Raw genomic sequence first — 25,628 nt, 5'->3', positions numbered from 1 at the left:
GGTTAGGGTTAGGTACGTGATACTGGGGCTTGGGTTTCTGGTGGTCATTGCAATATTAGGGACATCTCAATGCTCACAATACTGACACTTGCTAGGCAAGCCTTCTAACTTTCAACATCGAGCTCCTAACTCTAACACTGAACATACCTGCAGCCTATCCTTAATTCTTTTCCTTCCTTAAATATGTTTTATGTTAAGCATTTTAGATGCTCTTAACATAAGTGAGAAAAGATTTTTTTTAAAAAGAATATTGGTTGCCATGCAATCTAGATGAGAAATGGTTAATTTTTAATTAATTTGCATTTTAGTCGAGTTTACCACTTTGAAACCAATCACTGACATTTTCTTTGGAAAATTTATATGGCAGCTTTGGGAAGTTAGCAAAGAAAGAAATTAGCTGTTATAACAATGTGATGATGAACACTTACTTTTTAATTGAATTGCATTCTTGTGGATAGAACAATGAAAACATCAACCTCTAACAATATATATATCAATAATAAATGTGGCAGCAGTGGGATTTGAACCCACGCCTCCGAAGAGACTGGAGCCTTAATCCAGCGCCTTAGACCGCTCGGCCATGCTACCTCATGGGTGCAATGTTCATGTGGCTCAAAAATCTATCAAATGATTATTTAAATGTGTTTTGTTCACTTTATATGAAGTAACAAAACATATTGAGATTTATTAGAGCATTCACATATGGTTAGGGTTAGGTACGTGATACTGGGGCTTGTGTTTCTGGTGGTCATTGCAATATTAGGGACATCTCAATGCTCACAATTCAGACACTTGCTAGGTAAGCCTTCTAACTTTCAACATCGAGCCCCTAACTTTAACACTGAACATACCTGCAGCCTATCCTTAATTCTTTTTCTTCCATGCCTAACCCCAAAACCTCTTAGTATCTTACCATGACCCTTCCTATCTGCATCATAACCTTAAACATACTACTATAGTTCCAAACTCTTAACCTCCCTTCTTAGTGCCTAACCATTACCCCACCACCTTAGTGCCTAACCATTACCCCACCATAACATCCCCTACATATAGGACAGAGTTCCAAAATCAGTCGTTTTACAAGTGTTTGGGATTCTGCTATCAGTTTCCTGACTTGCAGCTTCCCGAATGCCAGGATGCCCAATGCATCCAATTGTAATCACTTCAAGTTAATTTTTATGTCTCTACAGTCTTTAGAAATATTTTTGAAAAGTATCTAGTAAATATGATAAACGTTTTTGAACTCTGTTGTTGAATTGTCCCAGCAACTATCATACACCAGATAGAATTTGAACTTTAAGAGAAAATAACTGATTTTGTTTTTGGAAGATAATTATGGCAGCAGTGGGATTTGAACCCACGCCTCCGAAGAGACTGGAGCCTAAATCCAGCGCCTTAGACCGCTCGGCCATGCTACCACACTTAAAGGTAACTCATAGTTTCTCACAGTCTGGAATCTAGAACTAGAATTACAGAAAATGTTGTTGTTGTATTAAAGAAATACGTAAAAATATGTTTTATGTTAAGCATTTTAGATGCTCTTAACATAAGTGAGAAAAGATTTTTTTTAAAAAGAATATTGGTTGCCATGCAATCTAGATGAGAAATGGTTAATTTTTAATTAATTTGCATTTTAGTCGAGTTTACCACTTTGAAACCAATCACTGACATTTTCTTTGGAAAATTTATATGGCAGCTTTGGGAAGTTAGCAAAGAAAGAAATTAGCTGTTATAACAATGTGATGATGAACACTTACTTTTTAATTGAATTGCATTCTTGTGGATAGAACAATGAAAACATCAACCTCTAACAATATATATATATATCAATAATAAATGTGGCAGCAGTGGGATTTGAACCCACGCCTCCGAAGAGACTGGAGCCTTAATCCAGCGCCTTAGACCGCTCGGCCATGCTACCTCATGGGTGCAGTGTTCATGTGGCTCAAAAATCTATCAAATGATTATTTAAATGTGTTTTGTTCACTTTATATGAAGTAACAAAACATATTGAGATTTATTAGAGCATTCACATATGGTTAGGGTTAGGTACGTGATACTGGGGCTTGGGTTTCTGGTGGTCATTGCAATATTAGGGACATCTCAATGCTCACAATACTGACACTTGCTAGGCAAGCCTTCTAACTTTCAACATCGAGCTCCTAACTCTAACACTGAACATACCTGCAGCCTATCCTTAATTCTTTTCCTTCCAATGCCTAACCCCAAAACCTCTTAGTATCTTACCATGACCCTTCCTATCTGCATCATAACCTTAAACATACTCCTATAGTTTCAAACTCTTAACCTCCCTTCTTAGTGCCTAACCATTACCCCACCCCCTGCCATTGAACCATAACATCCCCTACACATAGGACAGAGTTCCAAAATCAGTCGTTTTACAAGTGTTTGGGATTCTGCTATCAGTTTCCTGACTTGCAGCTTCCCGAATGCCAGGATGCCCAATGCATCCAATTGTAATCACTTCAAGTTAATTTTTATGTCTCTACAGTCTTTAGAAATATTTTTGAAAAGTATCTAGTAAATATGATAAACGTTTTTGAACTCTGTTGTTGAATTGTCCCAGCAACTATCATACACCAGATAGAATTTGAACTTTAAGAGAAAATAACTGATTTTGTTTTTGGAAGATAATTATGGCAGCAGTGGGATTTGAACCCACGCCTCCGAAGAGACTGGAGCCTAAATCCAGCGCCTTAGACCGCTCGGCCATGCTACCACACTTAAAGGTAACTCATAGTTTCTCACAGTCTGGAATCTAGAACTAGAATTACAGAAAATGTTGTTGTTGTATTAAAGAAATACGTAAAAATATGTTTTATGTTAAGCATTTTAGATGCTCTTAACATAAGTGAGAAAAGATTTTTTTTAAAAAGAATATTGGTTGCCATGCAATCTAGATGAGAAATGGTTAATTTTTAATTAATTTGCATTTTAGTCGAGTTTACCACTTTGAAACCAATCACTGACATTTTCTTTGGAAAATTTATATGGCAGCTTTGGGAAGTTAGCAAAGAAAGAAATTAGCTGTTATAACAATGTGATGATGAACACTTACTTTTTAATTGAATTGCATTCTTGTGGATAGAACAATGAAAACATCAACCTCTAACAATATATATATCAATAATAAATGTGGCAGCAGTGGGATTTGAACCCACGCCTCCGAAGAGACTGGAGCCTTAATCCAGCGCCTTAGACCGCTCGGCCATGCTACCTCATGGGTGCAGTGTTCATGTGGCTCAAAAATCTATCAAATGATTATTTAAATGTGTTTTGTTCACTTTATATGAAGTAACAAAACATATTGAGATTTATTAGAGCATTCACATATGGTTAGGGTTAGGTACGTGATACTGGGGCTTGGGTTTCTGGTGGTCATTGCAATATTAGGGACATCTCAATGCTCACAATACTGACACTTGCTAGGCAAGCCTTCTAACTTTCAACATCGAGCTCCTAACTCTAACACTGAACATACCTGCAGCCTATCCTTAATTCTTTTCCTTCCAATGCCTAACCCCAAAACCTCTTAGTATCTTACCATGACCCTTCCTATCTGCATCATAACCTTAAACATACTCCTATAGTTTCAAACTCTTAACCTCCCTTCTTAGTGCCTAACCATTACCCCACCCCCTGCCATTGAACCATTACATCCCCTACACATAGGACAGAGTTCCAAAATCAGTCGTTTTACAAGTGTTTGGGATTCTGCTATCAGTTTCCTGACTTGCAGCTTCCCGAATGCCAGGATGCCCAATGCATCCAATTGTAATCACTTCAAGTTAATTTTTTTGTCTCTACAGTCTTTAGAAATATTTTTGAAAAGTATCTAGTAAATATGATAAACGTTTTTGAACTCTGTTGTTGAATTGTCCCAGCAACTATCATACACCAGATAGAATTTGAACTTTAAGAGAAAATAACTGATTTTGTTTTTGGAAGATAATTATGGCAGCAGTGGGATTTGAACCCACGCCTCCGAAGAGACTGGAGCCTAAATCCAGCGCCTTAGACCGCTCGGCCATGCTACCACACTTAAAGGTTACTCATAGTTTCTCACAGTCTGGAATCTAGAACTAGAATTACAGAAAATGTTGTTGTTGTATTAAAAAAATACGTAAAAATATGTTTTATGTTAAGCATTTTAGATGCTCTTAACATAAGTGAGAAAAGATTTTTTTTAAAAAGAATATTGGTTGCCATGCAATCTAGATGAGAAATGGTTAATTTTTAATTAATTTGCATTTTAGTCGAGTTTACCACTTTGAAACCAATCACTGACATTTTCTTTGGAAAATTTATATGGCAGCTTTGGGAAGTTAGCAAAGAAAGAAATTAGCTGTTATAACAATGTGATGATGAACACTTACTTTTTAATTGAATTGCATTCTTGTGGATAGAACAATGAAAACATCAACCTCTAACAATATATATATCAATAATAAATGTGGCAGCAGTGGGATTTGAACCCACGCCTCCGAAGAGACTGGAGCCTTAATCCAGCGCCTTAGACCGCTCGGCCATGCTACCTCATGGGTGTAGTGTTCATGTGGCTCAAAAATCTATCAAATGATTATTTAAATGTGTTTTGTTCACTTTATATGAAGTAACAAAACATATTGAGATTTATTAGAGCATTCACATATGGTTAGGGTTAGGTACGTGATACTGGGGCTTGGGTTTCTGGTGGTCATTGCAATATTAGGGACATCTCAATGCTCACAATTCAGACACTTGCTAGGTAAGCCTTCTAACTTTCAACATCGAGCCCCTAACTTTAACACTGAACATACCTGCAGCCTATCCTTAATTCTTTTTCTTCCATGCCTAACCCCAAAACCTCTTAGTATCTTACCATGACCCTTCCTATCTGCATCATAACCTTAAACATACTACTATAGTTCCAAACTCTTAACCTCCCTTCTTAGTGCCTAACCATTACCCCACCACCTTAGTGCCTAACCATTACCCCACCATAACATCCCCTACATATAGGACAGAGTTCCAAAATCAGTCGTTTTACAAGTGTTTGGGATTCTGCTATCAGTTTCCTGACTTGCAGCTTCCCGAATGCCAGGATGCCCAATGCATCCAATTGTAATCACTTCAAGTTAATTTTTATGTCTCTACAGTCTTTAGAAATATTTTTGAAAAGTATCTAGTAAATATGATAAACGTTTTTGAACTCTGTTGTTGAATTGTCCCAGCAACTATCATACACCAGATAGAATTTGAACTTTAAGAGAAAATAACTGATTTTGTTTTTGGAAGATAATTATGGCAGCAGTGGGATTTGAACCCACGCCTCCGAAGAGACTGGAGCCTAAATCCAGCGCCTTAGACCGCTCGGCCATGCTACCACACTTAAAGGTAACTCATAGTTTCTCACAGTCTGGAATCTAGAACTAGAATTACAGAAAATGTTGTTGTTGTATTAAAGAAATACGTAAAAATATGTTTTATGTTAAGCATTTTAGATGCTCTTAACATAAGTGAGAAAAGATTTTTTTTAAAAAGAATATTGGTTGCCATGCAATCTAGATGAGAAATGGTTAATTTTTAATTAATTTGCATTTTAGTCGAGTTTACCACTTTGAAACCAATCACTGACATTTTCTTTGGAAAATTTATATGGCAGCTTTGGGAAGTTAGCAAAGAAAGAAATTAGCTGTTATAACAATGTGATGATGAACACTTACTTTTTAATTGAATTGCATTCTTGTGGATAGAACAATGAAAACATCAACCTCTAACAATATATATATCAATAATAAATGTGGCAGCAGTGGGATTTGAACCCACGCCTCCGAAGAGACTGGAGCCTTAATCCAGCGCCTTAGACCGCTCGGCCATGCTACCTCATGGGTGCAGTGTTCATGTGGCTCAAAAATCTATCAAATGATTATTTAAATGTGTTTTGTTCACTTTATATGAAGTAACAAAACATATTGAGATTTATTAGAGCATTCACATATGGTTAGGTACGTGATACTGGGGCTTGGGTTTCTGGTGGTCATTGCAATATTAGGGACATCTCAATGCTCACAATACTGACACTTGCTAGGCAAGCCTTCTAACTTGTGGGATTTGAACCCACGCCTCCGAAGAGACTGGAGCCTAAATCCAGCGCCTTAGACCGCTCGGCCATGCTACCACACTTAAAGGTAACTCATAGTTTCTCACAGTCTGGAATCTAGAACTAGAATTACAGAAAATGTTGTTGTTGTATTAAAGAAATACGTAAAAATATGTTTTATGTTAAGCATTTTAGATGCTCTTAACATAAGTGAGAAAAGATTTTTTTTAAAAAGAATATTGGTTGCCATGCAATCTAGATGAGAAATGGTTAATTTTTAATTAATTTGCATTTTAGTCGAGTTTACCACTTTGAAACCAATCACTGACATTTTCTTTGGAAAATTTATATGGCAGCTTTGGGAAGTTAGCAAAGAAAGAAATTAGCTGTTATAACAATGTGATGATGAACACTTACTTTTTATTGAATTGCATTCTTGTGGATAGAACAATGAAAACATCAACCTCTAACAATATATATATCAATAATAAATGTGGCAGCAGTGGGATTTGAACCCACGCCTCCGAAGAGACTGGAGCCTTAATCCAGCGCCTTAGACCGCTCGGTCATGCTACCTCATGGGTGCAGTGTTCATGTGGCTCAAAAATCTATCAAATGATTATTTAAATGTGTTTTGTTCACTTTATATGAAGTAACAAAACATATTGAGATTTATTAGAGCATTCACATATGGTTAGGGTTAGGTACGTGATACTGGGGCTTGGGTTTCTGGTGGTCATTGCAATATTAGGGACATCTCAATGCTCACAATACTGACACTTGCTAGGCAAGCCTTCTAACTTTCAACATCGAGCTCCTAACTCTAACACTGAACATACCTGCAGCCTATCCTTAATTCTTTTCCTTCCAATGCCTAACCCCAAAACCTCTTAGTATCTTACCATGACCCTTCCTATCTGCATCATAACCTTAAACATACTCCTATAGTTTCAAACTCTTAACCTCCCTTCTTAGTGCCTAACCATTACCCCACCCCCTGCCATTGAACCATAACATCCCCTACACATAGGACAGAGTTCCAAAATCAGTCGTTTTACAAGTGTTTGGGATTCTGCTATCAGTTTCCTGACTTGCAGCTTCCCGAATGCCAGGATGCCCAATGCATCCAATTGTAATCACTTCAAGTTAATTTTTTTGTCTCTACAGTCTTTAGAAATATTTTTGAAAAGTATCTAGTAAATATGATAAACGTTTTTGAACTCTGTTGTTGAATTGTCCCAGCAACTATCATACACCAGATAGAATTTGAACTTTAAGAGAAAATAACTGATTTTGTTTTTGGAAGATAATTATGGCAGCAGTGGGATTTGAACCCACGCCTCCGAAGAGACTGGAGCCTAAATCCAGCGCCTTAGACCGCTCGGCCATGCTACCACACTTAAAGGTTACTCATAGTTTCTCACAGTCTGGAATCTAGAACTAGAATTACAGAAAATGTTGTTGTTGTATTAAAGAAATACGTAAAAATATGTTTTATGTTAAGCATTTTAGATGCTCTTAACATAAGTGAGAAAAGATTTTTTTTAAAAAGAATATTGGTTGCCATGCAATCTAGATGAGAAATGGTTAATTTTTAATTAATTTGCATTTTAGTCGAGTTTACCACTTTGAAACCAATCACTGACATTTTCTTTGGAAAATTTATATGGCAGCTTTGGGAAGTTAGCAAAGAAAGAAATTAGCTGTTATAACAATGTGATGATGAACACTTACTTTTTAATTGAATTGCATTCTTGTGGATAGAACAATGAAAACATCAACCTCTAACAATATATATATCAATATGTGGCAGCAGTGGGATTTGAACCCACGCCTCCGAAGAGACTGGAGCCTTAATCCAGCGCCTTAGACCGCTTGGCCATGCTACCTCATGGGTGTAGTGTTCATGTGGCTCAAAAATCTATCAAATGATTATTTAAATGTGTTTTGTTCACTTTATATGAAGTAACAAAACATATTGAGATTTATTAGAGCATTCACATATGGTTAGGGTTAGGTACGTGATACTGGGGCTTGGGTTTCTGGTGGTCATTGCAATATTAGGGACATCTCAATGCTCACAATACTGACACTTGCTAGGCAAGCCTTCTAACTTTCAACATCGAGCTCCTAACTCTAACACTGAACATACCTGCAGCCTATCCTTAATTCTTTTCCTTCCTTAAATATGTTTTATGTTAAGCATTTTAGATGCTCTTAACATAAGTGAGAAAAGATTTTTTTTAAAAAGAATATTGGTTGCCATGCAATCTAGATGAGAAATGGTTAATTTTTAATTAATTTGCATTTTAGTCGAGTTTACCACTTTGAAACCAATCACTGACATTTTCTTTGGAAAATTTATATGGCAGCTTTGGGAAGTTAGCAAAGAAAGAAATTAGCTGTTATAACAATGTGATGATGAACACTTACTTTTTAATTGAATTGCATTCTTGTGGATAGAACAATGAAAACATCAACCTCTAACAATATATATATCAATAATAAATGTGGCAGCAGTGGGATTTGAACCCACGCCTCCGAAGAGACTGGAGCCTTAATCCAGCGCCTTAGACCGCTCGGCCATGCTACCTCATGGGTGCAATGTTCATGTGGCTCAAAAATCTATCAAATGATTATTTAAATGTGTTTTGTTCACTTTATATGAAGTAACAAAACATATTGAGATTTATTAGAGCATTCACATATGGTTAGGGTTAGGTACGTGATACTGGGGCTTGTGTTTCTGGTGGTCATTGCAATATTAGGGACATCTCAATGCTCACAATTCAGACACTTGCTAGGTAAGCCTTCTAACTTTCAACATCGAGCCCCTAACTTTAACACTGAACATACCTGCAGCCTATCCTTAATTCTTTTTCTTCCATGCCTAACCCCAAAACCTCTTAGTATCTTACCATGACCCTTCCTATCTGCATCATAACCTTAAACATACTACTATAGTTCCAAACTCTTAACCTCCCTTCTTAGTGCCTAACCATTACCCCACCACCTTAGTGCCTAACCATTACCCCACCATAACATCCCCTACATATAGGACAGAGTTCCAAAATCAGTCGTTTTACAAGTGTTTGGGATTCTGCTATCAGTTTCCTGACTTGCAGCTTCCCGAATGCCAGGATGCCCAATGCATCCAATTGTAATCACTTCAAGTTAATTTTTATGTCTCTACAGTCTTTAGAAATATTTTTGAAAAGTATCTAGTAAATATGATAAACGTTTTTGAACTCTGTTGTTGAATTGTCCCAGCAACTATCATACACCAGATAGAATTTGAACTTTAAGAGAAAATAACTGATTTTGTTTTTGGAAGATAATTATGGCAGCAGTGGGATTTGAACCCACGCCTCCGAAGAGACTGGAGCCTAAATCCAGCGCCTTAGACCGCTCGGCCATGCTACCACACTTAAAGGTAACTCATAGTTTCTCACAGTCTGGAATCTAGAACTAGAATTACAGAAAATGTTGTTGTTGTATTAAAGAAATACGTAAAAATATGTTTTATGTTAAGCATTTTAGATGCTCTTAACATAAGTGAGAAAAGATTTTTTTTAAAAAGAATATTGGTTGCCATGCAATCTAGATGAGAAATGGTTAATTTTTAATTAATTTGCATTTTAGTCGAGTTTACCACTTTGAAACCAATCACTGACATTTTCTTTGGAAAATTTATATGGCAGCTTTGGGAAGTTAGCAAAGAAAGAAATTAGCTGTTATAACAATGTGATGATGAACACTTACTTTTTAATTGAATTGCATTCTTGTGGATAGAACAATGAAAACATCAACCTCTAACAATATATATATATATCAATAATAAATGTGGCAGCAGTGGGATTTGAACCCACGCCTCCGAAGAGACTGGAGCCTTAATCCAGCGCCTTAGACCGCTCGGCCATGCTACCTCATGGGTGCAGTGTTCATGTGGCTCAAAAATCTATCAAATGATTATTTAAATGTGTTTTGTTCACTTTATATGAAGTAACAAAACATATTGAGATTTATTAGAGCATTCACATATGGTTAGGGTTAGGTACGTGATACTGGGGCTTGGGTTTCTGGTGGTCATTGCAATATTAGGGACATCTCAATGCTCACAATACTGACACTTGCTAGGCAAGCCTTCTAACTTTCAACATCGAGCTCCTAACTCTAACACTGAACATACCTGCAGCCTATCCTTAATTCTTTTCCTTCCAATGCCTAACCCCAAAACCTCTTAGTATCTTACCATGACCCTTCCTATCTGCATCATAACCTTAAACATACTCCTATAGTTTCAAACTCTTAACCTCCCTTCTTAGTGCCTAACCATTACCCCACCCCCTGCCATTGAACCATAACATCCCCTACACATAGGACAGAGTTCCAAAATCAGTCGTTTTACAAGTGTTTGGGATTCTGCTATCAGTTTCCTGACTTGCAGCTTCCCGAATGCCAGGATGCCCAATGCATCCAATTGTAATCACTTCAAGTTAATTTTTATGTCTCTACAGTCTTTAGAAATATTTTTGAAAAGTATCTAGTAAATATGATAAACGTTTTTGAACTCTGTTGTTGAATTGTCCCAGCAACTATCATACACCAGATAGAATTTGAACTTTAAGAGAAAATAACTGATTTTGTTTTTGGAAGATAATTATGGCAGCAGTGGGATTTGAACCCACGCCTCCGAAGAGACTGGAGCCTAAATCCAGCGCCTTAGACCGCTCGGCCATGCTACCACACTTAAAGGTAACTCATAGTTTCTCACAGTCTGGAATCTAGAACTAGAATTACAGAAAATGTGGTACTTATGTAGTATCTGGGCTGCCGATTTCTAAATCGGGTCGGATCGGGAGATCGCATCGCATCGCATGCGACCATGCGATTCGATGCGATGCGATGCGATGACCCGATTTTTCCATAGGAATCAATGTTAAAATGGACTGAGTCCATTTTAACATGGAATTCAATGGGAAAAATGGGTCCTTTTCATACCCCTACTATCCAAGTGGGCATGGAGTTGGATATAAACCTGTGGCGAGCGTAGCGAGCCACCGAGCCCGAAGCGTGGCGAGCGAAGCGAGCCCCGCGAGGGGACGAATACCGTCCCCTCGCGGGGCTCGCTTCGCTCGCCACGCTTCGGGCTCGGTGGCTCGCTACGCTCGCCACAGGTTTATATCCAACTCCATGCCCACTTGGATAGTAGGGGTATGAAAAGGACCCATTTTTCCATAGGAATCATTTTAACATTGATTCCTATGGAAAAATCGGGTCATCGCATCCGATATCGGATGCGATGCGATGCGATGCGATATCGCATCGCATCGCATCTGATTGTATGCCTTAACTTAAGGCATACAATCAAAAAATCGGCAGCCCAGATACTACATAAGTACCGAAAATGTTGTTGTTGTATTAAAGAAATACGTAAAAATATGTTTTATGTTAAGCATTTTAGATGCTCTTAACATAAGTGAGAAAAGATTTTTTTTAAAAAGAATATTGGTTGCCATGCAATCTAGATGAGAAATGGTTAATTTTTCAATTAATTTGCATTTTAGTCGAGTTTACCACTTTGAAACCAATCACTGACATTTTCTTTGGAAAATTTATATGGCAGCTTTGGGAAGTTAGCAAAGAAAGAAATTAGCTGTTATAACAATGTGATGATGAACACTTACTTTTTAATTGAATTGCATTCTTGTGGATAGAACAATGAAAACATCAACCTCTAACAATATATATATCAATAATAAATGTGGCAGCAGTGGGATTTGAACCCACGCCTCCGAAGAGACTGGAGCCTTAATCCAGCGCCTTAGACCGCTCGGCCATGCTACCTCATGGGTGCAGTGTTCATGTGGCTCAAAAATCTATCAAATGATTATTTAAATGTGTTTTGTTCACTTTATATGAAGTAACAAAACATATTGAGATTTATTAGAGCATTCACATATGGTTAGGGTTAGGTACGTGATACTGGGGCTTGGGTTTCTGGTGGTCATTGCAATATTAGGGACATCTCAATGCTCACAATACTGACACTTGCTAGGCAAGCCTTCTAACTTTCAACATCGAGCTCCTAACTCTAACACTGAACATACCTGCAGCCTATCCTTAATTCTTTTCCTTACTTAAATATGTTTTATGTTAAGCATTTTAGATGCTCTTAACATAAGTGAGAAAAGATTTTTTTTAAAAAGAATATTGGTTGCCATGCAATCTAGATGAGAAATGGTTAATTTTTAATTAATTTGCATTTTAGTCGAGTTTACCACTTTGAAACCAATCACTGACATTTTCTTTGGAAAATTTATATGGCAGCTTTGGGAAGTTAGCAAAGAAAGAAATTAGCTGTTATAACAATGTGATGATGAACACTTACTTTTTAATTGAATTGCATTCTTGTGGATAGAACAATGAAAACATCAACCTCTAACAATATATATATCAATAATAAATGTGGCAGCAGTGGGATTTGAACCCACGCCTCCGAAGAGACTGGAGCCTTAATCCAGCGCCTTAGACCGCTCGGCCATGCTACCTCATGGGTGCAATGTTCATGTGGCTCAAAAATCTATCAAATGATTATTTAAATGTGTTTTGTTCACTTTATATGAAGTAACAAAACATATTGAGATTTATTAGAGCATTCACATATGGTTAGGGTTAGGTACGTGATACTGGGGCTTGTGTTTCTGGTGGTCATTGCAATATTAGGGACATCTCAATGCTCACAATTCAGACACTTGCTAGGTAAGCCTTCTAACTTTCAACATCGAGCCCCTAACTTTAACACTGAACATACCTGCAGCCTATCCTTAATTCTTTTTCTTCCATGCCTAACCCCAAAACCTCTTAGTATCTTACCATGACCCTTCCTATCTGCATCATAACCTTAAACATACTACTATAGTTCCAAACTCTTAACCTCCCTTCTTAGTGCCTAACCATTACCCCACCACCTTAGTGCCTAACCATTACCCCACCATAACATCCCCTACATATAGGACAGAGTTCCAAAATCAGTCGTTTTACAAGTGTTTGGGATTCTGCTATCAGTTTCCTGACTTGCAGCTTCCCGAATGCCAGGATGCCCAATGCATCCAATTGTAATCACTTCAAGTTAATTTTTATGTCTCTACAGTCTTTAGAAATATTTTTGAAAAGTATCTAGTAAATATGATAAACGTTTTTGAACTCTGTTGTTGAATTGTCCCAGCAACTATCATACACCAGATAGAATTTGAACTTTAAGAGAAAATAACTGATTTTGTTTTTGGAAGATAATTACTGCAGCAGTGGGATTTGAACCCACGCCTCCGAAGAGACTGGAGCCTAAATACAGCGCCTTAGACCGCTCGGCCATGCTACCTCGGCCATGCTACCACACTTAAAGGTAACTCATAGTTTCTCACAGTCTGGAATCTAGAACTAGAATTACAGAAAATGTTGTTGTTGTTGTATTAAAGAAATACGTAAAAATATGTTTTATGTTAAGCATTTTAGATGCTCTTAACATAAGTGAGAAAAGATTTTTTTTAAAAAGAATATTGGTTGCCATGCAATCTAGATGAGAAATGGTTAATTTTTCAATTAATTTGCATTTTAGTCGAGTTTACCACTTTGAAACCAATCACTGACATTTTCTTTGGAAAATTTATATGGCAGCTTTGGGAAGTTAGCAAAGAAAGAAATTAGCTGTTATAACAATGTGATGATGAACACTTACTTTTTAATTGAATTGCATTCTTGTGGATAGAACAATGAAAACATCAACCTCTAACAATATATATATCAATAATAAATGTGGCAGCAGTGGGATTTGAACCCACGCCTCCGAAGAGACTGGAGCCTTAATCCAGCGCCTTAGACCGCTCGGCCATGCTACCTCATGGGTGCAGTGTTCATGTGGCTCAAAAATCTATCAAATGATTATTTAAATGTGTTTTGTTCACTTTATATGAAGTAACAAAACATATTGAGATTTATTAGAGCATTCACATATGGTTAGGGTTAGGTACGTGATACTGGGGCTTGGGTTTCTGGTGGTCATTGCAATATTAGGGACATCTCAATGCTCACAATACTGACACTTGCTAGGCAAGCCTTCTAACTTTCAACATCGAGCTCCTAACTCTAACACTGAACATACCTGCAGCCTATCCTTAATTCTTTTCCTTACTTAAATATGTTTTATGTTAAGCATTTTAGATGCTCTTAACATAAGTGAGAAAAGATTTTTTTTAAAAAGAATATTGGTTGCCATGCAATCTAGATGAGAAATGGTTAATTTTTAATTAATTTGCATTTTAGTCGAGTTTACCACTTTGAAACCAATCACTGACATTTTCTTTGGAAAATTTATATGGCAGCTTTGGGAAGTTAGCAAAGAAAGAAATTAGCTGTTATAACAATGTGATGATGAACACTTACTTTTTAATTGAATTGCATTCTTGTGGATAGAACAATGAAAACATCAACCTCTAACAATATATATATCAATAATAAATGTGGCAGCAGTGGGATTTGAACCCACGCCTCCGAAGAGACTGGAGCCTTAATCCAGCGCCTTAGACCGCTCGGCCATGCTACCTCATGGGTGCAATGTTCATGTGGCTCAAAAATCTATCAAATGATTATTTAAATGTGTTTTGTTCACTTTATATGAAGTAACAAAACATATTGAGATTTATTAGAGCATTCACATATGGTTAGGGTTAGGTACGTGATACTGGGGCTTGTGTTTCTGGTGGTCATTGCAATATTAGGGACATCTCAATGCTCACAATTCAGACACTTGCTAGGTAAGCCTTCTAACTTTCAACATCGAGCCCCTAACTTTAACACTGAACATACCTGCAGCCTATCCTTAATTCTTTTTCTTCCATGCCTAACCCCAAAACCTCTTAGTATCTTACCATGACCCTTCCTATCTGCATCATAACCTTAAACATACTACTATAGTTCCAAACTCTTAACCTCCCTTCTTAGTGCCTAACCATTACCCCACCACCTTAGTGCCTAACCATTACCCCACCATAACATCCCCTACATATAGGACAGAGTTCCAAAATCAGTCGTTTTACAAGTGTTTGGGATTCTGCTATCAGTTTCCTGACTTGCAGCTTCCCGAATGCCAGGATGCCCAATGCATCCAATTGTAATCACTTCAAGTTAATTTTTATGTCTCTACAGTCTTTAGAAATATTTTTGAAAAGTATCTAGTAAATATGATAAACGTTTTTGAACTCTGTTGTTGAATTGTCCCAGCAACTATCATACACCAGATAGAATTTGAACTTTAAGAGAAAATAACTGATTTTGTTTTTGGAAGATAATTACTGCAGCAGTGGGATTTGAACCCACGCCTCCGAAGAGACTGGAGCCTAAATACAGCGCCTTAGACCGCTCGGCCATGCTACCTCGGCCATGCTACCACACTTAAAGGTAACTCATAGTTTCTCACAGTCTGGAATCTAGAACTAGAATTACAGAAAATGTTGTTGTTGTTGTATTAAAGAAATACGTAAAAATATGTTTTATGTTAAGCATTTTAGATGCTCTTAACATAAGTGAGAAAAGATTTTTTTTAAAAAGAATATTGGTTGCCATGCAATCTAGATGAGAAATGGTTAATTTTTAATTAATTTGCATTTTAGTCGAGTTTACCACTTTGAAACCAATCACTGACATTTTCTTTGGAAAATTTATATGGCAGCTTTGGGAAGTTAGCAAAGAAAGAAATTAGCTGTTATAACAATGTGATGATGAACACTTACTTTTTAATTGAATTGCATTCTTGTGGATAGAACAATGAAAACATCAACCTCTAACAATATATATATCAATAATAAATGTGACAGCAGTGGGATTTGAACCCACGCCTCCGAAGAGACTGGAGCCTTAATCCAGCGCCTTAGACCGCTCGGCCATGCTACCTCATGGGTGCAGTGTTCATGTGGCTCAAAAATCTATCAAATGATTATTTAAATGTGTTTTGTTCACTTTATATGAAGTAACAAAACATATTGAGATTTATTAGAGCAATCACATATGGTTAGGGTTAGGTACGTGATACTGGGGCTTGGGTTTCTGGTGGTCATTGCAATATTAGGGACATCTCAATGCTCACAATACTGACACTTGCTAGGCAAGCCTTCTAACTTTCAACATCGAGCTCCTAACTCTAACACTGAACATACCTGCAGCCTATCCTTAATTCTTTTCCTTCCAATGCCTAACCCCAAAACCTCTTAGTATCTTACCATGACCCTTCCTATCTGCATCATAACCTTAAACATACTCCTATAGTTTCAAACTCTTAACCTCCCTTCTTAGTGCCTAACCATTACCCCACCCCCTGTCATTGAACCATAACATCCCCTACACATAGGACAGAGTTCCAAAATCAGTCGTTTTACAAGTGTTTGGGATTCTGCTATCAGTTTCCTGACTTGCAGCTTCCCGAATGCCAGGATGCCCAATGCATCCAATTGTAATCACTTCAAGTTAATTTTTATGTCTCTACAGTCTTTAGAAATATTTTTGAAAAGTATCTAGTAAATATGATAAACGTTTTTGAACTCTGTTGTTGAATTGTCCCAGCAACTATCATACACCAGATAGAATTTGAACTTTAAGAGAAAATAACTGATTTTGTTTTTGGAAGATAATTATGGCAGCAGTGGGATTTGAACCCACGCCTCCGAAGAGACTGGAGCCTAAATCCAGCGCCTTAGACCGCTCGGCCATGCTACCACACTTAAAGGTAACTCATAGTTTCTCACAGTCTGGAATCTAGAACTAGAATTACAGAAAATGTTGTTGTTGTATTAAAGAAATACGTAAAAATATGTTTTATGTTAAGCATTTTAGATGCTCATAGATTAACATAAGTGAGAAAAGATTTTTTTTAAAAAGAATATTGGTTGCCATGCAATCTAGATGAGAAATGGTTAATTTTTAATTAATTTGCATTTTAGTCGAGTTTACCACTTTGAAACCAATCACTGACATTTTCTTTGGAAAATTTATATGGCAGCTTTGGGAAGTTAGCAAAGAAAGAAATGAGCTGTTATAACAATGTGATGATGAACACTTACTTTTTAATTGAATTGCATTCTTGTGGATAGAACAATGAAAACATCAACCTCTAACAATATATATATCAATAATAAATGTGGCAGCAGTGGGATTTGAACCCACGCCTCCGAAGAGACTGGAGCCTTAATCCAGCGCCTTAGACCGCTCGGCCATGCTACCTCATGGGTGCAGTGTTCATGTGGCTCAAAAATCTATCAAATGATTATTTAAATGTGTTTTGTTCACTTTATATGAAGTAACAAAACATATTGAGATTTATTAGAGCATTCACATATGGTTAGGGTTAGGTACGTGATACTGGGGCTTGGGTTTCTGGTGGTCATTGCAATATTAGGGACATCTCAATGCTCACAATACTGACACTTGCTAGGCAAGCCTTCTAACTTTCAACATCGAGCTCCTAACTCTAACACTGAACATACCTGCAGCCTATCCTTAATTTTTTTCCTTCCTTAAATATGTTTTATGTTAAGCATTTTAGATGCTCTTAACATAAGTGAGAAAAGATTTTTTTTAAAAAGAATATTGGTTGCCATGCAATCTAGATGAGAAATGGTTAATTTTTAATTAATTTGCATTTTAGTCGAGTTTACCACTTTGAAACCAATCACTGACATTTTCTTTGGAAAATTTATATGGCAGCTTTGGGAAGTTAGCAAAGAAAGAAATTAGCTGTTATAACAATGTGATGATGAACACTTACTTTTTAATTGAATTGCATTCTTGTGGATAGAACAATGAAAACATCAACCTCTAACAATATATATATCAATAATAAATGTGGCAGCAGTGGGATTTGAACCCACGCCTCCGAAGAGACTGGAGCCTTAATCCAGCGCCTTAGACCGCTCGGCCATGCTACCTCATGGGTGCAGTGTTCATGTGGCTCAAAAATCTATCAAATGATTATTTAAATGTGTTTTGTTCACTTTATATGAAGTAACAGAACATATTGAGATTTATTAGAGCATTCACATATGGTTAGGGTTAGGTATGTGATACTGGGGCTTGGGTTTCTGGTGGTCATTGCAATATTAGGGACATCTCAATGCTCACAATACTGACACTTGCTAGGCAAGCCTTCTAACTTTCAACATCGAGCTCCTAACTCTAACACTGAACATACCTGCAGCCTATCCTTAATTCTTTTCCTTCCTTAAATATGTTTTATGTTAAGCATTTTAGATGCTCTTAACATAAGTGAGAAAAGATTTTTTTTAAAAAGAATATTGGTTGCCATGCAATCTAGATGAGAAATGGTTAATTTTTAATTAATTTGCATTTTAGTCGAGTTTACCACTTTGAAACCAATCACTGACATTTTCTTTGGAAAATTTATATGGCAGCTTTGGGAAGTTAGCAAAGAAAGAAATTAGCTGTTATAACAATGTGATGATGAACACTTACTTTTTAATTGAATTGCATTCTTGTGGATAGAACAATGAAAACATCAACCTCTAACAATATATATATCAATAATAAATGTGGCAGCAGTGGGATTTGAACCCACGCCTCCGAAGAGACTGGAGCCTTAATCCAGCGCCTTAGACCGCTCGGCCATGCTACCTCATGGGTGCAATGTTCATGTGGCTCAAAAATCTATCAAATGATTATTTAAATGTGTTTTGTTCACTTTATATGAAGTAACAAAACATATTGAGATTTATTAGAGCATTCACATATGGTTAGGGTTAGGTACGTGATACTGGGGCTTGTGTTTCTGGTGGTCATTGCAATATTAGGGACATCTCAATGCTCACAATTCAGACACTTGCTAGGTAAGCCTTCTAACTTTCAACATCGAGCCCCTAACTTTAACACTGAACATACCTGCAGCCTATCCTTAATTCATTTTCTTCCATGCCTAACCCCAAAACCTCTTAGTATCTTACCATGACCCTTCCTATCTGCATCATAACCTTAAACATACTACTATAGTTCCAAACTCTTAACCTCCCTTCTTAGTGCCTAACCATTACCCCACCACCTTAGTGCCTAACCATTACCCCACCATAACATCCCCTACATATAGGACAGAGTTCCAAAATCAGTCGTTTTACAAGTGTTTGGGATTCTGCTATCAGTTTCCTGACTTGCAGCTTCCCGAATGCCAGGATGCCCAATGCATCCAATTGTAATCACTTCAAGTTAATTTTTATGTCTCTACAGTCTTTAGAAATATTTTTGAAAAGTATCTAGTAAATATGATAAACGTTTTTGAACTCTGTTGTTGAATTGTCCCAGCAACTATCATACACCAGATAGAATTTGAACTTTAAGAGAAAATAACTGATTTTGTTTTTGGAAGATAATTATGGCAGCAGTGGGATTTGAACCCACGCCTCCGAAGAGACTGGAGCCTAAATCCAGCGCCTTAGACTGCTCGGCCATGCTACCACACTTAAAGGTAACTCATAGTTTCTCACAGTCTGGAATCTAGAACTAGAATTACAGAAAATGTTGTTGTTGTATTAAAGAAATACGTAAAAATATGTTTTATGTTAAGCATTTTAGATGCTCTTAACATAAGTGAGAAAAGATTTTTTTAAAAAGAATATTGGTTGCCATGCAATCTAGATGAGAAATGGTTAATTTTTAATTAATTTGCATTTTAGTCGAGTTTACCACTTTGAAACCAATCACTGACATTTTCTTTGGAAAATTTATATGGCAGCTTTGGGAAGTTAGCAAAGAAAGAAATTAGCTGTTATAACAATGTGATGATGAACACTTACTTTTTAATTGAATTGCATTCTTGTGGATAGAACAATGAAAACATCAACCTCTAACAATATATATATCAATAATAAATGTGGCAGCAGTGGGATTTGAACCCACGCCTCCGAAGAGACTGGAGCCTTAATCCAGCGCCTTAGACCGCTCGGCCATGCTACCTCATGGGTGCAGTGTTCATGTGGCTCAAAAATCTATCAAATGATTATTTAAATGTGTTTTGTTCACTTTATATGAAGTAACAAAACATATTGAGATTTATTAGAGCATTCACATATGGTTAGGGTTAGGTACGTGATACTGGGGCTTGGGTTTCTGGTGGTCATTGCAATATTAGGGACATCTCAATGCTCACAATACTGACACTTGCTAGGCAAGCCTTCTAACTTTCAACATCGAGCTCCTAACTCTAACACTGAACATACCTGCAGCCTATCCTTAATTCTTTTCCTTCCAATGCCTAACCCCAAAACCTCTTAGTATCTTACCATGACCCTTCCTATCTGCATCATAACCTTAAACATACTCCTATAGTTTCAAACTCTTAACCTCCCTTCTTAGTGCCTAACCATTACCCCACCCCCTGCCATTGAACCATAACATCCCCTACACATAGGACAGAGTTCCAAAATCAGTCGTTTTACAAGTGTTTGGGATTCTGCTATCAGTTTCCTGACTTGCAGCTTCCCGAATGCCAGGATGCCCAATGCATCCAATTGTAATCACTTCAAGTTAATTTTTTTGTCTCTACAGTCTTTAGAAATATTTTTGAAAAGTATCTAGTAAATATGATAAACGTTTTTGAACTCTGTTGTTGAATTGTCCCAGCAACTATCATACACCAGATAGAATTTGAACTTTAAGAGAAAATAACTGATTTTGTTTTTGGAAGATAATTATGGCAGCAGTGGGATTTGAACCCATGCCTCCGAAGAGACTGGAGCCTAAATCCAGCGCCTTAGACCGCTCGGCCATGCTACCACACTTAAAGGTAACTCATAGTTTCTCACAGTCTGGAATCTAGAACTAGAATTACAGAAAATGTTGTTGTTGTATTAAAGAAATACGTAAAAATATGTTTTATGTTAAGCATTTTAGATGCTCTTAACATAAGTGAGAAAAGATTTTTTTTAAAAAGAATATTGGTTGCCATGCAATCTAGATGAGAAATGGTTAATTTTTAATTAATTTGCATTTTAGTCGAGTTTACCACTTTGAAACCAATCACTGACATTTTCTTTGAAAAATTTATATGGCAGCTTTGGGAAGTTAGCAAAGAAAGAAATTAGCTGTTATAACAATGTGATGATGAACACTTACTTTTTAATTGAATTGCATTCTTGTGGATAGAACAATGAAAACATCAACCTCTAACAATATATATATCAATAATAAATGTGGCAGCAGTGGGATTTGAACCCACGCCTCCGAAGAGACTGGAGCCTTAATCCAGCGCCTTAGACCGCTCGGCCATGCTACCTCATGGGTGCAATGTTCATGTGGCTCAAAAATCTATCAAATGATTATTTAAATGTGTTTTGTTCACTTTATATGAAGTAACAAAACATATTGAGATTTATTAGAGCATTCACATATGGTTAGGGTTAGGTACGTGATACTGGGGCTTGTGTTTCTGGTGGTCATTGCAATATTAGGGACATCTCAATGCTCACAATTCAGACACTTGCTAGGTAAGCCTTCTAACTTTCAACATCGAGCCCCTAACTTTAACACTGAACATACCTGCAGCCTATCCTTAATTCATTTTCTTCCATGCCTAACCCCAAAACCTCTTAGTATCTTACCATGACCCTTCCTATCTGCATCATAACCTTAAACATACTACTATAGTTCCAAACTCTTAACCTCCCTTCTTAGTGCCTAACCATTACCCCACCACCTTAGTGCCTAACCATTACCCCACCATAACATCCCCTACATATAGGACAGAGTTCCAAAATCAGTCGTTTTACAAGTGTTTGGGATTCTGCTATCAGTTTCCTGACTTGCAGCTTCCCGAATGCCAGGATGCCCAATGCATCCAATTGTAATCACTTCAAGTTAATTTTTATGTCTCTACAGTCTTTAGAAATATTTTTGAAAAGTATCTAGTAAATATGATAAACCTTTTTGAACTCTGTTGTTGAATTGTCCCAGCAACTATCATACACCAGATAGAATTTGAACTTTAAGAGAAAATAACTGATTTTGTTTTTGGAAGATAATTATGGCAGCAGTGGGATTTGAACCCACGCCTCCGAAGAGACTGGAGCCTAAATCCAGCGCCTTAGACTGCTCGGCCATGCTACCACACTTAAAGGTAACTCATAGTTTCTCACAGTCTGGAATCTAGAACTAGAATTACAGAAAATGTTGTTGTTGTATTAAAGAAATACGTAAAAATATGTTTTATGTTAAGCATTTTAGATGCTCTTAACATAAGTGAGAAAAGATTTTTTTAAAAAGAATATTGGTTGCCATGCAATCTAGATGAGAAATGGTTAATTTTTAATTAATTTGCATTTTAGTCGAGTTTACCACTTCGAAACCAATCACTGACATTTTCTTTGGAAAATTTATATGGCAGCTTTGGGAAGTTAGCAAAGAAAGAAATTAGCTGTTATAACAATGTGATGATGAACACTTACTTTTTAATTGAATTGCATTCTTGTGGATAGAACAATGAAAACATCAACCTCTAACAATATATATATCAATAATAAATGTGGCAGCAGTGGGATTTGAACCCACGCCTCCGAAGAGACTGGAGCCTTAATCCAGCGCCTTAGACCGCTCGGCCATGCTACCTCATGGGTGCAGTGTTCATGTGGCTCAAAAATCTATCAAATGATTATTTAAATGTGTTTTGTTCACTTTATATGAAGTAACAAAACATATTGAGATTTATTAGAGCATTCACATATGGTTAGGGTTAGGTACGTGATACTGGGGCTTGGGTTTCTGGTGGTCATTGCAATATTAGGGACATCTCAATGCTCACAATACTGACACTTGCTAGGCAAGCCTTCTAACTTTCAACATCGAGCTCCTAACTCTAACACTGAACATACCTGCAGCCTATCCTTAATTCTTTTCCTTCCAATGCCTAACCCCAAAACCTCTTAGTATCTTACCATGACCCTTCCTATCTGCATCATAACCTTAAACATACTCCTATAGTTTCAAACTCTTAACCTCCCTTCTTAGTGCCTAACCATTACCCCACCCCCTGCCATTGAACCATAACATCCCCTACACATAGGACAGAGTTCCAAAATCAGTCGTTTTACAAGTGTTTGGGATTCTGCTATCAGTTTCCTGACTTGCAGCTTCCCGAATGCCAGGATGCCCAATGCATCCAATTGTAATCACTTCAAGTTAATTTTTTTGTCTCTACAGTCTTTAGAAATATTTTTGAAAAGTATCTAGTAAATATGATAAACGTTTTTGAACTCTGTTGTTGAATTGTCCCAGCAACTATCATACACCAGATAGAATTTGAACTTTAAGAGAAAATAACTGATTTTGTTTTTGGAAGATAATTATGGCAGCAGTGGGATTTGAACCCACGCCTCCGAAGAGACTGGAGCCTAAATCCAGCGCCTTAGACCGCTCGGCCATGCTACCACACTTAAAGGTAACTCATAGTTTCTCACAGTCTGGAATCTAGAACTAGAATTACAGAAAATGTTGTTGTTGTATTAAAGAAATACGTAAAAATATGTTTTATGTTAAGCATTTTAGATGCTCTTAACATAAGTGAGAAAAGATTTTTTTTAAAAAGAATATTGGTTGCCATGCAATCTAGATGAGAAATGGTTAATTTTTAATTAATTTGCATTTTAGTCGAGTTTACCACTTTGAAACCAATCACTGACATTTTCTTTGGAAAATTTATATGGCAGCTTTGGGAAGTTAGCAAAGAAAGAAATTAGCTGTTATAACAATGTGATGATGAACACTTACTTTTTAATTGAATTGCATTCTTGTGGATAGAACAATGAAAACATCAACCTCTAACAATATATATATCAATAATAAATGTAGCAGCAGTGGGATTTGAACCCACGCCTCCGAAGAGACTGGAGCCTTAATCCAGCGCCTTAGACCGCTCGGCCATGCTACCTCATGGGTGCAGTGTTCATGTGGCTCAAAAATCTATCAAATTATTATTTAAATGTGTTTTGTTCACTTTATATGAAGTAACAAAACATATTGAGATTTATTAGAGCATTCACATATGTTTAGGGTTAGGTACGTGATACTGGGGCTTGGGTTTCTGGTGGTCATTGCAATATTAGGGACATCTCAATGCTCACAATACTGACACTTGCTAGGCAAGCCTTCTAACTTTCAACATCGAGCTCCTAACTCTAACACTGAACATACCTGCAGCCTATCCTTAATTCTTTTCCTTCCTTAAATATGTTTTATGTTAAGCATTTTAGATGCTCTTAACATAAGTGAGAAAAGATTTTTTTTAAAAAGAATATTGGTTGCCATGCAATCTAGATGAGAAATGGTTAATTTTTAATTAATTTGCATTTTAGTCGAGTTTACCACTTTGAAACCAATCACTGACATTTTCTTTGGAAAATTTATATGGCAGCTTTGGGAAGTTAGCAAAGAAAGAAATTAGCTGTTATAACAATGTGATGATGAACACTTACTTTTTAATTGAATTGCATTCTTGTGGATAGAACAATGAAAACATCAACCTCTAACAATATATATATCAATAATAAATGTGGCAGCAGTGGGATTTGAACCCACGCCTCCGAAGAGACTGGAGCCTTAATCCAGCGCCTTAGACCGCTCGGCCATGCTACCTCATGGGTGCAATGTTCATGTGGCTCAAAAATCTATCAAATGATTATTTAAATGTGTTTTGTTCACTTTATATGAAGTAACAAAACATATTGAGATTTATTAGAGCATTCACATATGGTTAGGGTTAGGTACGTGATACTGGGGCTTGTGTTTCTGGTGGTCATTGCAATATTAGGGACATCTCAATGCTCACAATTCAGACACTTGCTAGGTAAGCCTTCTAACTTTCAACATCGAGCCCCTAACTTTAACACTGAACATACCTGCAGCCTATCCTTAATTCATTTTCTTCCATGCCTAACCCCAAAACCTCTTAGTATCTTACCATGACCCTTCCTATCTGCATCATAACCTTAAACATACTACTATAGTTCCAAACTCTTAACCTCCCTTCTTAGTGCCTAACCATTACCCCACCACCTTAGTGCCTAACCATTACCCCACCATAACATCCCCTACATATAGGACAGAGTTCCAAAATCAGTCGTTTTACAAGTGTTTGGGATTCTGCTATCAGTTTCCTGACTTGCAGCTTCCCGAATGCCAGGATGCCCAATGCATCCAATTGTAATCACTTCAAGTTAATTTTTATGTCTTTAGAAATATTTTTGAAAAGTATCTAGTAAATATCCAATTGTAATCACTTCAAGTTAATTTTTATGTCTTTAGAAATATTTTTGAAAAGTATCTAGTAAATATGATAAACGTTTTTGAACTCTGTTGTTGAATTGTCCCCAGCAACTATCATACACCAGATAGAATTTGAACTTTAAGAGAAAATAACTGATTTTGTTTTTGGAAGATAATTATGGCAGCAGTGGGATTTGAACCCACGCCTCCGAAGAGACTG

The 25,628-nt window shown here is 36.9% G+C and overlaps 31 non-coding genes across 31 annotated transcripts; all 31 read right to left on the bottom strand.

The window, feature by feature from the left end:
* Positions 1-506: 506 nt before the first annotated feature.
* TRNAL-AAG (transfer RNA leucine (anticodon AAG)) lies at positions 507-588 on the bottom strand. The gene has a single exon. It is a non-coding gene; the product is annotated as a tRNA-Leu (tRNA).
* A 748-nt stretch (positions 589-1,336) lies between these two features.
* Positions 1,337-1,418, bottom strand: TRNAL-UAG (transfer RNA leucine (anticodon UAG)). The gene has a single exon. It is a non-coding gene; the product is annotated as a tRNA-Leu (tRNA).
* Positions 1,419-1,839: 421 nt separating this feature from the next.
* TRNAL-AAG (transfer RNA leucine (anticodon AAG)) lies at positions 1,840-1,921 on the bottom strand. Its single transcript has one exon. It is a non-coding gene; the product is annotated as a tRNA-Leu (tRNA).
* A 737-nt stretch (positions 1,922-2,658) lies between these two features.
* Positions 2,659-2,740, bottom strand: TRNAL-UAG (transfer RNA leucine (anticodon UAG)). The gene has a single exon. It is a non-coding gene; the product is annotated as a tRNA-Leu (tRNA).
* Positions 2,741-3,157: 417 nt separating this feature from the next.
* Positions 3,158-3,239, bottom strand: TRNAL-AAG (transfer RNA leucine (anticodon AAG)). Its single transcript has one exon. It is a non-coding gene; the product is annotated as a tRNA-Leu (tRNA).
* A 737-nt stretch (positions 3,240-3,976) lies between these two features.
* TRNAL-UAG (transfer RNA leucine (anticodon UAG)) lies at positions 3,977-4,058 on the bottom strand. Its single transcript has one exon. It is a non-coding gene; the product is annotated as a tRNA-Leu (tRNA).
* Positions 4,059-4,475: 417 nt separating this feature from the next.
* Positions 4,476-4,557, bottom strand: TRNAL-AAG (transfer RNA leucine (anticodon AAG)). Its single transcript has one exon. It is a non-coding gene; the product is annotated as a tRNA-Leu (tRNA).
* A 748-nt stretch (positions 4,558-5,305) lies between these two features.
* TRNAL-UAG (transfer RNA leucine (anticodon UAG)) lies at positions 5,306-5,387 on the bottom strand. The gene has a single exon. It is a non-coding gene; the product is annotated as a tRNA-Leu (tRNA).
* Positions 5,388-5,804: 417 nt separating this feature from the next.
* TRNAL-AAG (transfer RNA leucine (anticodon AAG)) lies at positions 5,805-5,886 on the bottom strand. Its single transcript has one exon. It is a non-coding gene; the product is annotated as a tRNA-Leu (tRNA).
* Positions 5,887-7,416: 1,530 nt separating this feature from the next.
* Positions 7,417-7,498, bottom strand: TRNAL-UAG (transfer RNA leucine (anticodon UAG)). The gene has a single exon. It is a non-coding gene; the product is annotated as a tRNA-Leu (tRNA).
* Positions 7,499-7,910: 412 nt separating this feature from the next.
* On the bottom strand, positions 7,911-7,992 carry TRNAL-AAG (transfer RNA leucine (anticodon AAG)). Its single transcript has one exon. It is a non-coding gene; the product is annotated as a tRNA-Leu (tRNA).
* Positions 7,993-8,614: 622 nt separating this feature from the next.
* TRNAL-AAG (transfer RNA leucine (anticodon AAG)) lies at positions 8,615-8,696 on the bottom strand. The gene has a single exon. It is a non-coding gene; the product is annotated as a tRNA-Leu (tRNA).
* A 748-nt stretch (positions 8,697-9,444) lies between these two features.
* TRNAL-UAG (transfer RNA leucine (anticodon UAG)) lies at positions 9,445-9,526 on the bottom strand. Its single transcript has one exon. It is a non-coding gene; the product is annotated as a tRNA-Leu (tRNA).
* Positions 9,527-9,947: 421 nt separating this feature from the next.
* TRNAL-AAG (transfer RNA leucine (anticodon AAG)) lies at positions 9,948-10,029 on the bottom strand. The gene has a single exon. It is a non-coding gene; the product is annotated as a tRNA-Leu (tRNA).
* Positions 10,030-10,766: 737 nt separating this feature from the next.
* TRNAL-UAG (transfer RNA leucine (anticodon UAG)) lies at positions 10,767-10,848 on the bottom strand. Its single transcript has one exon. It is a non-coding gene; the product is annotated as a tRNA-Leu (tRNA).
* A 1,020-nt stretch (positions 10,849-11,868) lies between these two features.
* TRNAL-AAG (transfer RNA leucine (anticodon AAG)) lies at positions 11,869-11,950 on the bottom strand. The gene has a single exon. It is a non-coding gene; the product is annotated as a tRNA-Leu (tRNA).
* A 622-nt stretch (positions 11,951-12,572) lies between these two features.
* TRNAL-AAG (transfer RNA leucine (anticodon AAG)) lies at positions 12,573-12,654 on the bottom strand. Its single transcript has one exon. It is a non-coding gene; the product is annotated as a tRNA-Leu (tRNA).
* Positions 12,655-13,919: 1,265 nt separating this feature from the next.
* Positions 13,920-14,001, bottom strand: TRNAL-AAG (transfer RNA leucine (anticodon AAG)). Its single transcript has one exon. It is a non-coding gene; the product is annotated as a tRNA-Leu (tRNA).
* A 622-nt stretch (positions 14,002-14,623) lies between these two features.
* Positions 14,624-14,705, bottom strand: TRNAL-AAG (transfer RNA leucine (anticodon AAG)). The gene has a single exon. It is a non-coding gene; the product is annotated as a tRNA-Leu (tRNA).
* Positions 14,706-15,969: 1,264 nt separating this feature from the next.
* Positions 15,970-16,051, bottom strand: TRNAL-AAG (transfer RNA leucine (anticodon AAG)). The gene has a single exon. It is a non-coding gene; the product is annotated as a tRNA-Leu (tRNA).
* Positions 16,052-16,788: 737 nt separating this feature from the next.
* On the bottom strand, positions 16,789-16,870 carry TRNAL-UAG (transfer RNA leucine (anticodon UAG)). The gene has a single exon. It is a non-coding gene; the product is annotated as a tRNA-Leu (tRNA).
* Positions 16,871-17,292: 422 nt separating this feature from the next.
* On the bottom strand, positions 17,293-17,374 carry TRNAL-AAG (transfer RNA leucine (anticodon AAG)). The gene has a single exon. It is a non-coding gene; the product is annotated as a tRNA-Leu (tRNA).
* A 622-nt stretch (positions 17,375-17,996) lies between these two features.
* On the bottom strand, positions 17,997-18,078 carry TRNAL-AAG (transfer RNA leucine (anticodon AAG)). The gene has a single exon. It is a non-coding gene; the product is annotated as a tRNA-Leu (tRNA).
* A 622-nt stretch (positions 18,079-18,700) lies between these two features.
* On the bottom strand, positions 18,701-18,782 carry TRNAL-AAG (transfer RNA leucine (anticodon AAG)). Its single transcript has one exon. It is a non-coding gene; the product is annotated as a tRNA-Leu (tRNA).
* Positions 18,783-20,028: 1,246 nt separating this feature from the next.
* Positions 20,029-20,110, bottom strand: TRNAL-AAG (transfer RNA leucine (anticodon AAG)). The gene has a single exon. It is a non-coding gene; the product is annotated as a tRNA-Leu (tRNA).
* Positions 20,111-20,847: 737 nt separating this feature from the next.
* TRNAL-UAG (transfer RNA leucine (anticodon UAG)) lies at positions 20,848-20,929 on the bottom strand. Its single transcript has one exon. It is a non-coding gene; the product is annotated as a tRNA-Leu (tRNA).
* Positions 20,930-21,346: 417 nt separating this feature from the next.
* Positions 21,347-21,428, bottom strand: TRNAL-AAG (transfer RNA leucine (anticodon AAG)). Its single transcript has one exon. It is a non-coding gene; the product is annotated as a tRNA-Leu (tRNA).
* Positions 21,429-22,674: 1,246 nt separating this feature from the next.
* TRNAL-AAG (transfer RNA leucine (anticodon AAG)) lies at positions 22,675-22,756 on the bottom strand. The gene has a single exon. It is a non-coding gene; the product is annotated as a tRNA-Leu (tRNA).
* A 737-nt stretch (positions 22,757-23,493) lies between these two features.
* TRNAL-UAG (transfer RNA leucine (anticodon UAG)) lies at positions 23,494-23,575 on the bottom strand. The gene has a single exon. It is a non-coding gene; the product is annotated as a tRNA-Leu (tRNA).
* A 417-nt stretch (positions 23,576-23,992) lies between these two features.
* On the bottom strand, positions 23,993-24,074 carry TRNAL-AAG (transfer RNA leucine (anticodon AAG)). Its single transcript has one exon. It is a non-coding gene; the product is annotated as a tRNA-Leu (tRNA).
* Positions 24,075-24,696: 622 nt separating this feature from the next.
* On the bottom strand, positions 24,697-24,778 carry TRNAL-AAG (transfer RNA leucine (anticodon AAG)). The gene has a single exon. It is a non-coding gene; the product is annotated as a tRNA-Leu (tRNA).
* Positions 24,779-25,628: the final 850 nt, after the last annotated feature.

The sequence above is a fragment of the Crinia signifera genome, chromosome 6, assembly GCF_055691185.1.
Source record: "Crinia signifera chromosome 6, ASM5569118v1, whole genome shotgun sequence".
Classification (NCBI taxonomy): domain Eukaryota; kingdom Metazoa; phylum Chordata; class Amphibia; order Anura; family Myobatrachidae; genus Crinia; species Crinia signifera.
Note: the sequence above shows the minus strand (reverse complement) of the source record. Positions and strands in the feature narration are given on the sequence as shown.